Source organism: Saccopteryx leptura, chromosome 3 (assembly GCF_036850995.1).
Source record: "Saccopteryx leptura isolate mSacLep1 chromosome 3, mSacLep1_pri_phased_curated, whole genome shotgun sequence".
Taxonomy (NCBI): domain Eukaryota; kingdom Metazoa; phylum Chordata; class Mammalia; order Chiroptera; family Emballonuridae; genus Saccopteryx; species Saccopteryx leptura.
In genome coordinates this window covers 30,695,561-30,711,540 of record NC_089505.1, presented here as the reverse complement: position 1 = coordinate 30,711,540, position 15,980 = coordinate 30,695,561, and the positions used below count along the sequence as shown (strand labels likewise).

Sequence of the window (15,980 nt, the reverse complement as noted above, 5' to 3'; positions counted from 1 at the left end):
AACTTTGAGATTTTATAAAATAAATGGATGCTGGAGTAAACCATGTCAAATGAACTGCTTTAAAGTTGTCAAATCAATTTGTTTGCCATCCTTAAAGTAAAATTCCTTTTCCTACTAATCATAAAATTGTGTATTTGGGGACTTTTGAATTATAATCAGTGAACAATTTTCATAACATCACAGGATATACAATAAAATGTTGAATAAAAACAGATTAATTGGATCTTTCCTATGTTGAAATGATTTATTTGATAAACCAATGAAATCAAAAGAACTACAAAGTGACATTGTTTCTACATATTTCAAGTACAATTATCATTTAAAACTGTGCATTTGAAGTACAGTGGTACCTTGAGATACGAACAGACTAACATACAGGTTCTTTTAAGATACGAGATGCTACTCGGTCCATATTTTTGTTCGAGATCCAAGCGAAATTCCGAGATACCAGTCGTGATTCAGGAAGCTGCTGCTAGTTGGTGCGTTGGTACACGGGTCCAGTATCGGCAGTTTGATATACGAGTTGACTGACTTACAAGCTCAGTTACAGAACGAATTAAATTCATATCTCAAGGTACCACTGATCTTGATCAAACAGAATTATTATAGTATCCCAAAAGAAACACTATGTGAACTAAAAATAGAGGAAAAAATTACATGTATGTTTGTTAGAATATGAAAGGAATGTGAGTGAGTGGGAATTTGCAGTGAAGCCAAAACCTAATGTCACAGAAGAAAAAAAGGAACTCATTCTAGTATGTTAATGAGACCACACCCAGACCAATGTATTCAATGTGGGGTACCTCTAAACAAAAATGAACATCTAGGAAACTGAAAATAGTTCAGAGACAAGCAATAAGCATGATTAAGGGCTTGGGGAGACTGAACTGAACCAAGATGAAAAGGCCTTACATTTGTTTAACGTGGCTAACAGATGACTAAAAGTGGGCAGGATATCTGTTTATAAACATCTGAATGTTGGGTGTAAACATGAAAGCTAGAGTCGAGTTGCATACTATGGTATGAAAAGGATTTAACTTGGGGGAGAAAGCTGAAGAGAGAATTCGAAAGTCAATACAATGAAGTTGTCTCCCAGAAAGTGTGTTTTTTCTTTTCTTTTCTTTTTTAAGAGACTCTGCCAAGAATGAGGAAGTGTAGCACAAAGCCCAGCAGAAGAGAATGACCCAACAGGTCCCCTGCAGATCTGGTTTCTTCACTTTCACAGACCAATAGAAACATTTTTAAGCTTGAACGGTTTGCACAAAATTACTCAGAAAGTGTGTTTATTTGTAGATTTTAGAAAACCAAAAGCAGAGCATTTTAGATTCCTGGACAATCATATATCCTCATTTGTTCTGTCATTGGTAGAATAAGCCGATAAAACAGTCTTAAGTGTAGTTCATACTGATGCTGGCCTCTAAATGTCTATTCTCCCAAAGCTCAAAGGGTTTGGCTTAGAGTTTAATAAGAAACAATTGAATAATTTTATTTTTAAAGAATTGTATATACTTCCAGCTGGAGTTCAAGGATACACCAACAAAGGTAACTCAAGAGATCTGTTCTGAGATAGATTCTATAAGCATCCCGTCTTCTGTCTTCTTTTTCAGTGAATGTATTGTCTCATTCCATTTTTTTTTTAGCCTAAAATTTGTTCTTACTAAAGTGATGGAATTGTTTTCCATTCAAGTTGCTTTAAAGAGAAGTTAAAACAAAAATTAAATTAAAAAAAAAATTTGAACTGTTCCATTTTCTCTCTTCCCAGAACAAATGTTTTTCTCGGAAGAAGTTGAACGTTTATAGATGTTCTGATGGCCTGACTTATGTCATGTAGGACCTGCGAATGTTTCTAAATCACTTCCAGGATTTTCCAGCAGATCTTAGACTCCTATATTGCCCTACGTGTCTTCTTAGGCTCGTGGAGCTTCTCTCTCATTGATCTACTTGTGCCTCCTCTTCATTGCCTTGTAGAACTCGGTTGCAATACCAGACTGGGCCAATAGATGCTGCCACTTCTATGTTAACCGTTGGAAACTTTTTCTGTGGTTAAGGCCTAGGGTTAAGAGTGTGTTGGGGGGGGGAGGAGTAAAGGAAAAAGGAGGGTAATGGGTAATTGCTAAGTCTCTCAGGAGAGTAATTAGGTTTTTATTTGTGTGCTTAGGAATTATTTGAATTTTACAACAAGTAAGATAGTAAGCAAAACAACATATAAATTATTTTTAAAAAGACACTTCCATGTCTGGTGCTTCGATTATATTTTAGGCAAGAAAATTAATAATTGAATAACAGAATTTTAAAACTCATATCTAAAAGTATTTTGGACTCAACATTTCTCTACAGTAATGGAAAGGAAAGACATAAAAATATGTTTTGGAGAGCCCAAGGGATATAAGAAATGTAATTCTTTAGTGTTTTGCAAACTGATGTGTAAGATTATTTTAGGTGGTACAGGATAAATGATTTTTATTTCCATAATATTAGATTTATTTGCAAGGTCACTCTGTCTTCATGGCTAGTTATATTGGTTTTCCATTAATGGTGATCACGAAAAGCTTCCTATATCAGACAAATGGATTTAATAGCTTATTTAAAGGAAAATTTGAGTCATTAATATTATAGGTTAATGGCAATAAGTATAAAAGTGATACTCAATGGAAATCCTAGAAATATCGCCCTGTTTAAACACACAATACATTTTCACTTCTATAATTTTACAATTCTTTGTTTATTACACTCAACTAAATGTCAACTGAAAATGTGACATTTTATATCACTCATAGAGGTATCCATGTAATACAGAGGTGGGCCGAGTAGGTTTACAGTTGTAACATTCTTTTCAGTTAATAAAGCTATGGTAATAATCATGAACTGCATGTCTTTTTCCATGTGGACAACTGTAAATGTACTTTTGCCCACACCTGTATATGTATGTCTAAGCCTATATCATAAGAAGAAAGTAATAAGAATTTGAATAACTAAATTTGTGCTAAAATCTTGGGTTTTTGTATAACTTCTGTAAAGATATTTTTATGCGAATGTAGAAAAATTGTGTGATAGTAAAGTAACTTGAAAGCAAGGTAAATATTGCTGAAAATCTGATTGTAGAAGGGAGTAAAGAAACATCCTAAACAACTATACTTGTGTGAACAATATACTATACAAATGTATGAACTTTTTTTCTTAAGTGAGAGGTGCAGGCAGAGAGGCATAGTGGCAGACTCCTGCATGTGCTCCCATGGGGATCCATCTAGCAAACCCATGAGAGGATGATGCTCTGGCTATCTGGGGCCCTTGCTCTGTTGCAATGAAGCTATATTTTAGCACCTGAGGCAGAGGCCATGGAGCTATCCTCGGTGACTGGGGCCAACTAGCTTCAACCATTTGAGCCATGGCTGCGGGAGAGGAAGAGAGACAGAAAGAGGTGGGGGGAGAGAGAGAGAGAGAGAGAGAGAGAGAGAGAGAGAGAGAAGGGGTCAGGAAGGGATGGAGAAGCAGAAGGGGGCTTCTCCTATGTGCTCTGACTGGGAATCAAACCCAGGACTTCCACAAACCTGGCCAATCCTCTACCACTGAGCCAGCCAGCCAGGGCCTGAATTTTTATTTTATCTAAATTATACATCTTCCCATCTTTATGTAGAGGCCAGCTTAACATTTAACATTCTATATTGAAATGAAATTCAAAATTTTGTGGCCTTATGAGGAAAGTATTTAATTCAGCATTGCATTTAATTTTTCAATGTATTTGCTATAGCCACTGAGAATTTCTAGACACCAAATGAGTCACAAAACATTTAAATTGCATATATTGCCTGTGACATATACACTGTACTGAGAATAATTAATAATTTTCTGACAACTACTGTTACATTATAGTGGCTAAGAGTGATCTTTGGGGTTACACACAGGTTGGTTTCAATCTTAGGTCTGCAAGTTTTTAGGAAGTTACTAGAAATTATGAACCCTTAGTTTTCTTTCCTATAAAATGAGAAAAAAATAATGGGTAAAGTTATCTAAATTTGTCCATTGATATTTCTGTCTTGAGTGTATATTACTGGCATCCTCTTCAGGCCAGAATGCTTAGGGTTCTAAATCTTCTTTGCACCAAGCCCACCGCCGGAACCCTTTCTTCCTTGAGAACCAGGAAAGGGAACATTATACCTGGCAAGTGCCTACTCCTACCTTCCCCCAATGAATCTGCAGGGAAGCACACTCAGTGAGAGCAGCAATGCATGCCTTTATCAGTTTAAATATCCAACCTTACCTTTTCCAGTGCCTGTTAATAATTGCAGATAATGCTCCACTAATGAAAAAATAAATTTAAAAATGTAACTATAAATATCAGGTATTGTTTTTGCTTTTGAACTTGACAGTATTCATACCAGTTGCATAAGGAGGTATAGAGCAATAGAAGACAGAACAAAGAAACAAAAACTCAACGGGCATAGACAACAGTGTGGTGACTGCTGGGGGTCGGGGAGTAGAGGAGGGGATGGGGGCATAAATGGTAATGGACAAGGAAGATTTGACTTGGGGGTATTAACACACAATACTGTGTACAAAGATGTGTTGTAGAAATGAGCACCTGAAACCTGTGTGATAATGTTAACTAGTATCACCCTAATAAATTCAATAATAATAATTAAAAGAAAAAAAAAACAAGCTGAAGTAAAGGGGGAAAGCTTTTCCTGAACTTTTTACGGAATATAATTTAGTTGACAATGTATTACAACTAAATACTCTCCCAATGAGAGTAATTTATGCCAGTTAATCTGTAATCTCTGAGGCCACATTTAAGGCAGCGGTGGTGGTAGTTGGGGAGAGGAGTGGCTTGTTGAATCATATAGGCTTTCTGATTAGAGACCACTGGGTTTGTCTTTGGGAAAGTTGCTGGGGTTTCTTCGGGCCTCAGTTTACTTAGCTCTTATAGGGGCTTAAATGATCATCATAGAGTTGCTGCAAAATTAAATGAATCCATGTGCACCATAAGTGGCCAGAATACTCAGTAAATTCTCAGTACACTTACATTATTAAAACACTTAAAATTGATATGACAAAGAAGATGTTCCTTAGACAACAGATTGTAGGAAGAGGTGATTAAATGGATATAACATTTATTTATTGTTTATAGTGCATTTTGCTTCAGCCCCTGTTTGTGATATACACGTGTGCAGTCCTACGTAGGTGCATAATACAGGCGCAGAAGGTTTAGAAATGAAATGTCACTTCAGCAATGTGCCTGGGAAGCTCTGACGCTGCCTTGGAAGTCAGTCGTCGCTGCCTGACCTTTGGTCGTCTGGGAGGGATGCCTATACCTGCGCCCAGCGCTGGAAGGGGCCCAGGCCCTTCCCAGCACAGCCTATTCCCAGACTGCTTGCTCGTTCCTAGCATACATCTTCACGGAAAGGGTTATTCCTCCCTTCAGTGAAAGTTTCCCAGTCTGGCGTGGGTTGGTTTTTATTTTACGTTGTTTCAAGTAGGCGAAGTCCCTTCTGTCTCCTCCCTTGGGGTAAGTGGAAAGGAGTCCATCAGGACGTCCGCAGTGGCCTACACCCGGGGACAGGGTAGCGGCCGAGTTAGAGACAACTAGGCTACTGCCCCAGCAGAAGCAGGTGGGGACAGACAGCGGTTCCCTAGTTCCGGCAGGAGAGTGCGGCCGCGGGTCCCTCCCCTTAACCTGGAGGTCGCGGCGTCCAGCGCCTGGACGGTGGGGGGCGGGGTGGGGACGGTTCTGAGAGCGCGGAGATTACCGCGGCGCCACCAGGGATGCCCAAGGTCCCGAGCGGTTTCCCCACGCAGGACCACAAACGATGACAACAGGCAATCGTCCCCCTAGGTCGAATAAAAAAGAGGCAGTTTCCCGCTCACCGCCGCCGCCTGTAGCCTGCCTCCAGGCCTCCGGCAGCCTCCAGTGGCCGCGGGCGCCGGCGGCGGCGTCCCCCGCCCCCAACCCCGCGCGCAAGTGCGAGGCTGCCCGCGGCGCGGCGCACGCTCCTCCGCTCTCGGCTGCCGCGCAAAACTTCGAGCCTGTCCACGAGAAGTTGTCGCTCCCCCTTCCAGAGGGGAAAGAGCTTTGGGAAACGCTGGGGAGTGACGACTGCGGTGGCTGGGCGCGCGCTTTCTTTTCTTTTTCTTCTACTTTTTTTCTCCCTGCCGTCAGTCCGCAGTTTTGGCTCCTCTCCTTTCCTCCTCCCCCTCGGAGCCGGCTTGTCCCCCCGCCCCGTTTCTCCCCCACTTGTGTATGCTATTTGTTGGGGGGTGACCGAAGGGGATGTCCTGTTTTCACCAGAGGCACAGCGCGAAGGGGAAACTTCGACACTGGAAGGAAAGAGAATAAATAGCTAAATACGGACGCACGGATCCGCTTCTGGGACAGACACTTGAACTTCAGGATCCTTAGGCGGTCGGGGCGGCGAGAGGTGAGTGCCCCTCGCTTCGAGCCCCGTCCTGGCGTGCGGGGGTTCAGGTTTAAGGGGGCCGTACACTCTACCCAGGACGGTGCGCCGGGCGCTGGGGACAGAGGGCACACGGCGGGCCAGTGTCGGCGCCGGGGTCCCCGCGGCTGCTGGGAGGCGGAGTGCCGCACCCCGGCCGGGCCGCTCGCGCTGCGGCGGTGCGTGCGCGCTGGAGTACGCCCCGGCGCCCCGACTGCCTGGGCTGAGCCTTCCCGCTGCTTGCGGGGCCGCGCTGGAGCCGGCGCTGAACCGGGTGCGCCGCTCCCTACCTGCACTCCGCCCCTGCTTCGCAGAGATGCGCTTCCCAGGGTCTCCCCTTCATCCTTGCTGTGACTTTTATTACTTTGTGATGACTCCCTAGATAAACCTGGGGCGGGGATGCTGACCCGGGTCCCGGGGAAGGAAGGCCCAGACGCCTAGGGTTTTCACGATCTTGGGTGCGTGTGTACGTTCAGTGCTTGTGCTCTGATCTCCGGGCGCGAACCGGGCTTTTATACTGCGGCCATCCCACTTTTAATAGTTTTTATGTGGCGTGGTCCGAACGTCCCCTGCAGTTTGCCAGGGTCCGTGAAATTAGAGGCGCCTTGTCAGAGGAGTTGCGTTCATTGGCTCGGGACGCAGATGCCATGGAAGGATTATAACTTCTGTAAACGAAGGGACCTGGTTTTCTCTCTTTTCCAAGCCTTCTGGTTCGGGGGTGGTTGCGGGTCTGGAAACGGCTTGCTGCTATAGCATCGTTGAGCGGTGTTTGGTAGTCGACTTTGTGCGTGCTTGTTTTACTTTGCGCCACACAGCTGCCAGGACTTTTTCCTTTAGTAGCACTTTAAAGATGTTTCTTTCTTTGTATACATTATTCGGAACAGCTTGGAGCTATTGGGGAATTTTTCGACCGAGTCCCTTGGCATAGTGGTGGCGAAACTGGAAAGAGCAGTTTAATTTTTTGTCAGCTCTTCTCTAGTTGGGGTGATGGTGTCACCCCTCACCACCACCTCTCTGCCCCCTTCCCTTGAAAGCTAGGGGATTTGTGAGTTGGGTGAGTGGGTATGTGTCTAGTGTGGATGGGGGGAGGGTGTTGTTTGTAGACAGTCTTTTCTCCCCTCCACCCTGCACTACCAAGGGGACACAGTTCTTCATGAATCCTAACCTGAGGGCAATGGAAGAAGGTGCAAGTTGCTCGGTCTGCTAAGGTGCAGAAGAGCGACGGGGGTGTGTGTTTTGGTTTCAGAGCAGTTCCACGTGGAGCACCTCCGTGTGCGTGTGTGTTGTGTACTTGATCTGTGAGGAGGTAACAGGAGTCTCGTGTTCAAACCCAGTGGGCTGTTGGCCATTAATTTGCTTTCCTGGCTGTCATTACAGACACTTCCAAAATCTGATACCTAAGAGAACCAACAGGTTAGGTTTCACATTAAGAGCTCATACTTAACAGTTTTCTTTCTCCCTTTCCCCTTTTGGCTTGGCACCCTGGGATCAACGTAACTGATGGAGCGAAACATATCTTCTCGAATATGGCATTTTGTTCCTCTTCTCATCAGCAGCTACTTTTTGCACCCTCGGGCGTTTGTCAGTTTCAGTGCGGGCTCCTGCGGGACTTAGGTGGGGAGTCTTAGGAGCGTTTAACAACCCCGGGCGCCCCTTCAACAGCTTCTGAAGTTTCACTTACACGTAGGTGACTGACAGTATTGAAAGTTGACGATGGTTTTTCTTCTTTGTTGGGTTGTTTTTGTTATTTTTTTCAAATCTTAGGACAAGGATTGTACTTGATAACCTTTTCCGGGTTATCAAGTACTTCTTAAGCCGAAATATTGCTTTTTATTTCTCTTTAAAATATTTCTGGCCAGTATAGCCCAAGGACCAAAAACTAGGAAGAGGCACAGGCAGAGAATTCTAAAACAAAATACTTGGTACATAGTAATAGTGCGTTTTAGGAGACTGTATTCAAAGGCATTTATGTACTTTAAAAAATAACAGTATTCCAAGAAACAAGTAGCAGTAGTAACAACAGACAAACTATTCTGTGTGGGGCCAGACTGCCAGAATATAATTTTTATGGCAACAATACCAAATGCAGATATAACTACATCCTTTTTTATTATTATAAACCATAAAAATAGTTTGTTCCACCTGATTAAAAGCTGTAAGTCATTCAGAGTTAAACCAATTTTTAGAAATGACTGTATAAGAAAGTTAAAACCTTTAACAGTTACAGCTTTAAAAGTAACACAATTAGCTTATCTGGAAACTTTCTTTTTTTTTTCCTGATTATTAGGGCAGTAATTTTGTCTTTTATAACAAGTGAAGATCTAAAATCAATGTGATTTTCAAAAGCCTGTTTTCCTTTGTCAATTTCCTGAAGATACTGTGCTTCAACATTTTCAGACCATCAAAATTACAGGTTGTTTCACAGACAGCTGAAATAAAAATCATTACTTGATTATTTTTATTAATGAGTAAGTATTTTACTGGCTATTAGGAACTTAATTTCTCTTTTACAAAATGGAAAGTTTTATGTATATGTATATATTTATAGTTAATATTTAAATAATATGTTCAGTTTTAAAAATTAAAAAACTCAAAGCTTGTCTAAAAACAAATTGGTTGAAGGACAACGGTTATTCTTATTAAAAATATAGATACTGTATTCTACAGGGTTGTTGAAGCTAGTTGATAAAATAGTCTGCAAAGAATTTTCTTTTTTGAGGGTAGACTGGCAGATGAGTAGTTTGTTATTTTGGTATAATTTTTTTCTTTTTTAAAAAAACTTCTTTGAATTCAAAAAAAAAGGAAAACAAGTATTTCATTTTTAAGAGTTTCCTTTCTATTTATATTGTGATTTGGAGTGTAAATAAATTTTACATAGCCGCGGGAAATAGAGTGTCCTGTTTCATGTTTTCAATCTCTGTTGCAAGCTCTAAATGACTGATGCTGTATCTAAAAATATATTTGTGTGGCTTGGTCTTTCATTTTTTTTAAATTTATGAACTGGAATTGAAGTATTGAGAGTTTTTAGGAATAGAATGGTAGAAAAACCGTATCTATTGTTATGAAAACTCAGGAGGTTGCAAAGTTCATGTTTTAATTCTCAAATAGTAAAATCAAAATTATTTCACCCAATGGAAGTTTTTATGTAGAATTCAAGAAAGGGAGAGATAATTCTTTTCAAGACTCAGTGAAGTGTTAAGTAATTCAAAAGTGCAAGTATTATGTTTTCTCATTATCTTTTCTTTTTTTTTTCCTGCTAGGTAAATGCAGGAACACTGAACATTTAGTGAAAACAGGCCCCCCTTTATAAGGAGTTTATTCACCATAGTTCTGTATTGCAGCTGCTGATCATATTTCATGGAGCTGTTAAAGCACTTAAAACCTAAAATTAGGTACTGTCTGGTTGTAAATATTTCAGATCATTCATTTCAGAAACAAACAGAAAAGCGTGCTATCAAAAGTAGGAGACATTTTGAATCCTCTCATTGGAGAGCTGAACAAACCTCTATCAAACACATTGTTTTTTTCAGTGAGAATGTAATCATAACAGTTTCTCTTACAAATAGATATTATTCTTGCATATTCTGAACTCTTACAATGTGTCTGCCTATAGAGTATCTTAAACTAACTGTATTCAGAAATACAGTTGGGGGATTTTATTACAATGGTTACTAGGTGAATGAAATCAACACCAAAGAGGAATGGGATGAGGTTGCCAGTGTACCTGCTTCTCTCATGAATTTTTCCCAGTGAACTAAGAAATAACATGTTCTTTCAGGCATGCTCTAGAAGCGGGTGAGATGCAATGTGTATTTAATTGTAGTATGTGGAATACTGCATTTTGCAGTCAGATGTGTTTTAATGCAGGGAACACTGAATATTCATTAAATTGTACGTGGAGCCAAACTTGGTGTCATTTAACTTGAACTTGAGTGCAAGAAAATAAACAAGAGTCACATTTTCAAAAGCAGTACACACAACCTCCACTGCTTGTGAGTCTGAAGACTTTGTAAACATTACTGTCACCTCATATTACTTACTGCACCGCATATTAATATATACCTTTGTGATGTACCATTTTGCTGTTCAGTGTTTATGGTTCTTATCATGTCCCCATCCATGTTTTCACTAGTTAGAGAGGTACTGACAGTGAATACCACTATTCTTCTTTAACTCCTTTCCCTCTTTCAAAAAAAGAGATGAAACAGATTAATTTAAAAATAGAAACCATTTTTTGTTATCAAAACCATATTTATATGAGTGGTTCTAAACAGTTTCTGAGAGCGAGCCTCCGCGTCTCACTGTAACCTTTTCTGTCATTGAAAGGTGCTAATTGATCTTAGGGCACTGACATAATAGTATAGTTTGATATTTGAAACCTTTCAGCATTGGTCTGGCCCTTTCCTCACCCTGAGATTTCAGTGCATGGCTGATGAGGAATAACACCGTATTAAGATACCAGGAATCTAAATTTTCCCCTATATAAGACATTTTAATACAACATAGTCGCACTTTAGAGCTTTTATTTATGCACACTGGTAAATTTATTTTAATGTATTTCTGAGCCATGAGAAAAATGATTGTTATCATGTTAGGATTTTTTAGTATTATTTTTCCACAGGTACATCATTTTTAGATTGAAAATTTTAGATAAAGCCTAAATTGCTATAATCACATTGGAATACACTCAAAGGGAGGTTTTATTAAATCCATATAGAATAGTAATCTTGAAATTTTATATTTGAAGTTTATTTTCTTACACATATTTATAGATTGAGGTATATTTTAAAATAAAAATTGCCAGTTTGGATTTCGTACCGTTGTAATTTTTTTGTCTTGTTTAATCATCATTGTCATTGTCATTATCAATCATTATCATCATGACATCATAGCTGACATTTACTTGGAATTTACTTTATGCAAAATACTTTAAAGTATTTATGTGGATTAGCTCATTTTAGTCTTCTCAACTATGCCATAAATTAGGTACTTTTATTATTCCCATTTTACAGGTGAGGAAACTGAGACCCAGGCATCCAGGGGAGTGGAGCCAGGATCCCAGCTCAGCAGGCTAGCCCTAGATCCCTATCCTTAAACAGTGTGCTAGGCAGTTGCTCCCACCAGTCAGGTATACAGAATCCGTTTTAGGTGCTACTCAAACATTTTATTTTTATATTATTACTTATGTATTTATTTCTAAGGATATTAGGAAAATGTATTAAATTTTATTTTAAGCCTGTATTTTCATGGATAATATTAAGACAGGGCCAAAAAAGTATTGAAGTAAAAATAATCTTAAAAAGCACCTATTTAAAGAAACATATTAAATAACAAACAGTGAACAAGTACTTGGCTGAAATAGCCAAAATCATGAAGGTTGGCGGCAAATGACTAATTTGGAGAAACTGTTACTCGGGAATGCTTCCCAATCGTTAAGAAGTTGTGACTAGGTCTTTTTAATATCTACCTTGCATGGAGAATTTTCTTTGCCTTTCAAACTTATCCGTTGGTTAAAAGTTATCAGTTTTACAGGTTAGTTTTTTATTTTCTTATTTTAAGCTTGATTGCTGGTTAAGATTCTCAAATCTACACATTTATATCAATTCAAGTAATAAGGACTGCATCATGATTACCAGAGGCAAGTTTAAACTATGATGGGGTCAGCCATATTTTGGAAATATTTTCAACTTAACACAGATATCAGAAGTTGCATTTTTAAGGATTTTTTTCTAGGTGAACACTTGTATTGCTGCTATTAATCTATTTTAAATCTTTATTGTCTTTTTTCACTGCAACAGGGATTTTCACTTTTTATTTATTTAGTCACAGACCCTTTTGTTCACATGAAAATTGACTCTGTGCCCACTAGAGAAATATCCACGGCTCAGGACGTGGGTGGCTTGTGACTCACTCAACAACACTGCCATTGCCACCTCCCAAAGTCTCTTTGAGGATCTTCCAGTGTGTGAATACCACTGGAAAAATGAACAAGTCTTGTGACGAAAGTGGACAGAGGACCTGCTCTAGTATGTTTGTGTGGCACTCACTAAAAACTAAAACTAAACAAATACAGAAACAAAACATCACAAAAAAACAACTCTCAAATACCACAGAACACCTCCAGTGTAATTATATAGGCAAAAGCTCTGTCTGTCCACTCTAGTATAACTTAAATATTCTTATTAACTAGTCCGTAACTTTATTTCAGTTTAGTACTGAGAAAAATAAAACAGTAGCATCATCTTAACACCTGAAAGTTGACATAACACTTTTTGGAAGTATTTTTGTATTAATTTTTTTAATCTTATTTTTATTAATTTTTATGCAGTGACATTGATAAATCAGGGTACATATGTTCCGAGAAAACATCTCCAGATTATTTTGACTTTTGATTATGCTGCATACTCCTCACCCAAAGTCAAATTGTCTTCTGTCACCTTCTCTCTGGTTTTCTTTGTGCCCCTCCCCTCCCCCCTCCCCCCTCCCTCTCCTTCCTCACCCCCTCCCCACCCCTTCACCCCACCCCCTGTTACCGTCACACTCTTGTCCATGTCTCTGAGTCTCATTTTTATGTCCCATCTACTAAGGTGCTGTATTAATTTTTATTAATAGTTAAAGTGTTTCCCACATAGAGTAGGTCTGATGGAGGCACACAGAATTTGTACATGCAATGATTTGTGTTATTAGAGCATTTTTCCTTTAAAGAGTTTATGAAGAAATATCAGCAGTTGCATAAATTGAACTGACCTTAACTTTCATGTACATTACTACTTTTTCTATTATTCTTTCCTCCTTTCTTTCTAAAGTGAAAGTGATGTTTATTGTGAAAGATCACAATTAAATCCTAGAAATTTACATTTGTATGCCATTAAGTTTAATTCTACCCACAAAAGCAGTAGCATTAAATTTGAAATTCTGCCTTTAAGCAAGTAGGTGTACCATATACTGGGAGAACTTATTCTCTGCAAGGTCATATACACAACTTACAGACCTCCGCATATACCCAGTGGAGGGTTCTACTCAGTACATTTCACCTCTGACTCTGAACTCCCTGATGTTAAAGGCTTTAAAAACACCTGAACGTTCTGAAAAAGAGATTGAATATTTTTACCTTAATGTGTCTAATATGTTGAAAGTGATGATAACGGGGAGTCCACAGGTCTCTGAAATAGCTAATTCTTTTTATTTAACATTTTATATTTTAATGTAAATGTTTATTCATGCATGATTATGACTCTAGTAATTCTAATCAGATCTAATCACAAGGTGTGTAAGCAATGTTCAAGTTGCCTTTTGCAGGTTTTCAGTAATCTCAAACTGTGCTTCTAGTAAGTTGCTTACAAATGCAAACTTCAATAAGTCCGTGAAGAACAGCAATACTTCCAAAACGTGTTATGTCAACTTTCAGGTGTTAAGATGACACTACTGTTTTATTTTTCTTAGTTGACTTGAGATGATTTTTAATTTAGGTCTATTTTTGTTGTTGTTGTTGTTTAATTGTTGGCCTTAGTTTTTAAAGGCTTCACTCAGGAAAATATCTGGCAAAGTTCTGGGTACATGTAAATGCTTTTTAAATACCTTTTTATTATCTGTGTTGCTAAAGACATGCAAAAATTAGATTGAGGTGAATAGGTTTTTTCCTACTCTGCATAGTTTCTTATTATAAAAAGATTTGGTTTTCCTTGACATATACTATTTACAGGGAATGTTTAGCATAGTGAGTTAACCATGGTAACCAAGGTCACAGGTTGAATCCTCAGGTATTGCATTAGCTTTAGGTGGGCAATTGTCCTATACACACTTGCTCATATTATCTTTGTTATAAAATGTATAGTTGTGATAGCTCGACTGCTTCTTTTTGGGGAACCATTCTGGACTCTGCCAGATCTGTCTCTAATACTCTCCTCCTCATCCCTAGGATGTTCAGCCACATTTGTTCAGTTGTTATCAGGGCCCTCCTTGACTAAAAATCCTTTTAAAACTTTTCTGTAGGACAAACTCCAAAATTCTTAGCAGAGAGTAAAGAGATCTTCATGCTGAGAACCTTGCTCAGGCAGCCATTCTCCTCTCGAACTATCCACTCACAAGAAATCTCTTCTCTAGCCATATGGAATGCTGCATTTTTCAAATATACTGCCCACAAAAATTAGGGGGTATTTCAAAACGAATATGAAGCTAATTTTTGTGACCAGTATACATCCTGGTTATTTTCATTTCATTTCTTCACGCATGTGATTCTTTCTGTCTGAATGCCTCTCAACGCTGCCCCTGAAACTTTCTTTCTTCCTCCTTTTTCAAGATTCAAGACGCAAAAATGTTACCTCCTCTGGTAAGTTCTTCTGAATTCCAGAGGCTGAACTGGAAGTTTCTTTTTTCTTTACTGCCAAAGCTCACAGTTTCTACCTTTTGCATTGCGCTTGCCACATTGAAATGTAACAGGTCACGCAAGTTTAAGTCTTGTTCTAGACTGAGAATTTACTGAAGTGATTACCAATATTTGTCATCTCAGTATCTTTGGTAAGGAGGGATCAGTAAATTCCTGTTGAGTGAATGCCATTGACCCTGAGAAAGAAGATACTTACTAAGAAGGGCTCCTGTGGCTAATTGGGATCAAATTTAAATTCAGAGCCTAGAAGCTGTTTCTAAACAGGGGCCTCACACACAAGCTGCCTTTCAGGGAGAAGCCTGCACTAAGCTGCCTGCCTCCTGCCCTGAATTCCCTGCAAGCACTGTGTTCTTACAATCTAAGCCAGCCTTTATAAATGTGTTAGTTCCTGGAATTGTATTTCAACCAATAGGACTGTGACTTTCCCTGTCCAATCGGAGCCATATAACTATATCCTCATTAGCATCTTTACCATCCAATCAGAGCATTTCATTCTGACCAACCAAGAGAGTGCTTTTTGGACAAATCGCACCATGAGGATTTGGAGTCCTCATTTGTATGAGGATGGACCAATCAGGGACTTTTATGTAAGTCAGCTCCCCTCTGGCTCTGAGATCACGATTCCTTTTCTGCCAATGACCAAGTAGTGATTCCATACCTCTAACCCCCTTCCCGGAAACTGAAACACTAAAGATGTCTCAGAGGAGCAGAACAGGGCTGTCTAATTTGGAAAGGGGCCTTGCCCAGAGCCACCTCACAGCTATGTTGTTACACAGTTGTGCTGATTCATAATCCAGCTTTAACACAATTAAGCAGCTCCACAGCTATACTGTATAATGATTGAGGTGTTTGCACTGCACGACGTTTTCTCCTTCACTACATCCCAAATTGAGGATTTCTGTTGGCATTGAATTTGTACCAACAACCTTGGTTGACAATGTATAAAGGATATGGGGATGAGAGCAATGATGGTGACACAGGCATTCTCTGCCATGAGATTGGGAACAGTGGGAATAGCTGTGACCATGACAAGTCAGAGCAGGCTTAAGAAGAGCCTCAGGGAACTTATGTATTAACCCAGTAGAATTGTAGCTCTAAATCAGGCCCGACTTATGCATATGTGTATATTGATGTAGAGATGTATTTGTTTCCTACATAACCATTGG

The 15,980-nt window shown here is 39.5% G+C and overlaps 1 protein-coding gene across 9 annotated transcripts in view; it reads left to right on the top strand.

Annotated features, from left to right (window-relative positions):
• The first annotated feature begins 5,932 nt into the window (after positions 1 to 5,932).
• EYA4 (EYA transcriptional coactivator and phosphatase 4) overlaps positions 5,933 to 15,980 on the top strand; it is a 299,771-nt gene continuing 289,723 nt past the window's right edge. For all 9 annotated transcript variants that reach the window (XM_066373184.1, XM_066373193.1, XM_066373192.1 and 6 more), the window contains exon 1: positions 5,933 to 6,413. The gene's annotated coding sequence lies outside the window, so the exon portion shown is untranslated. The remainder of the gene's footprint in view (positions 6,414 to 15,980) is intronic.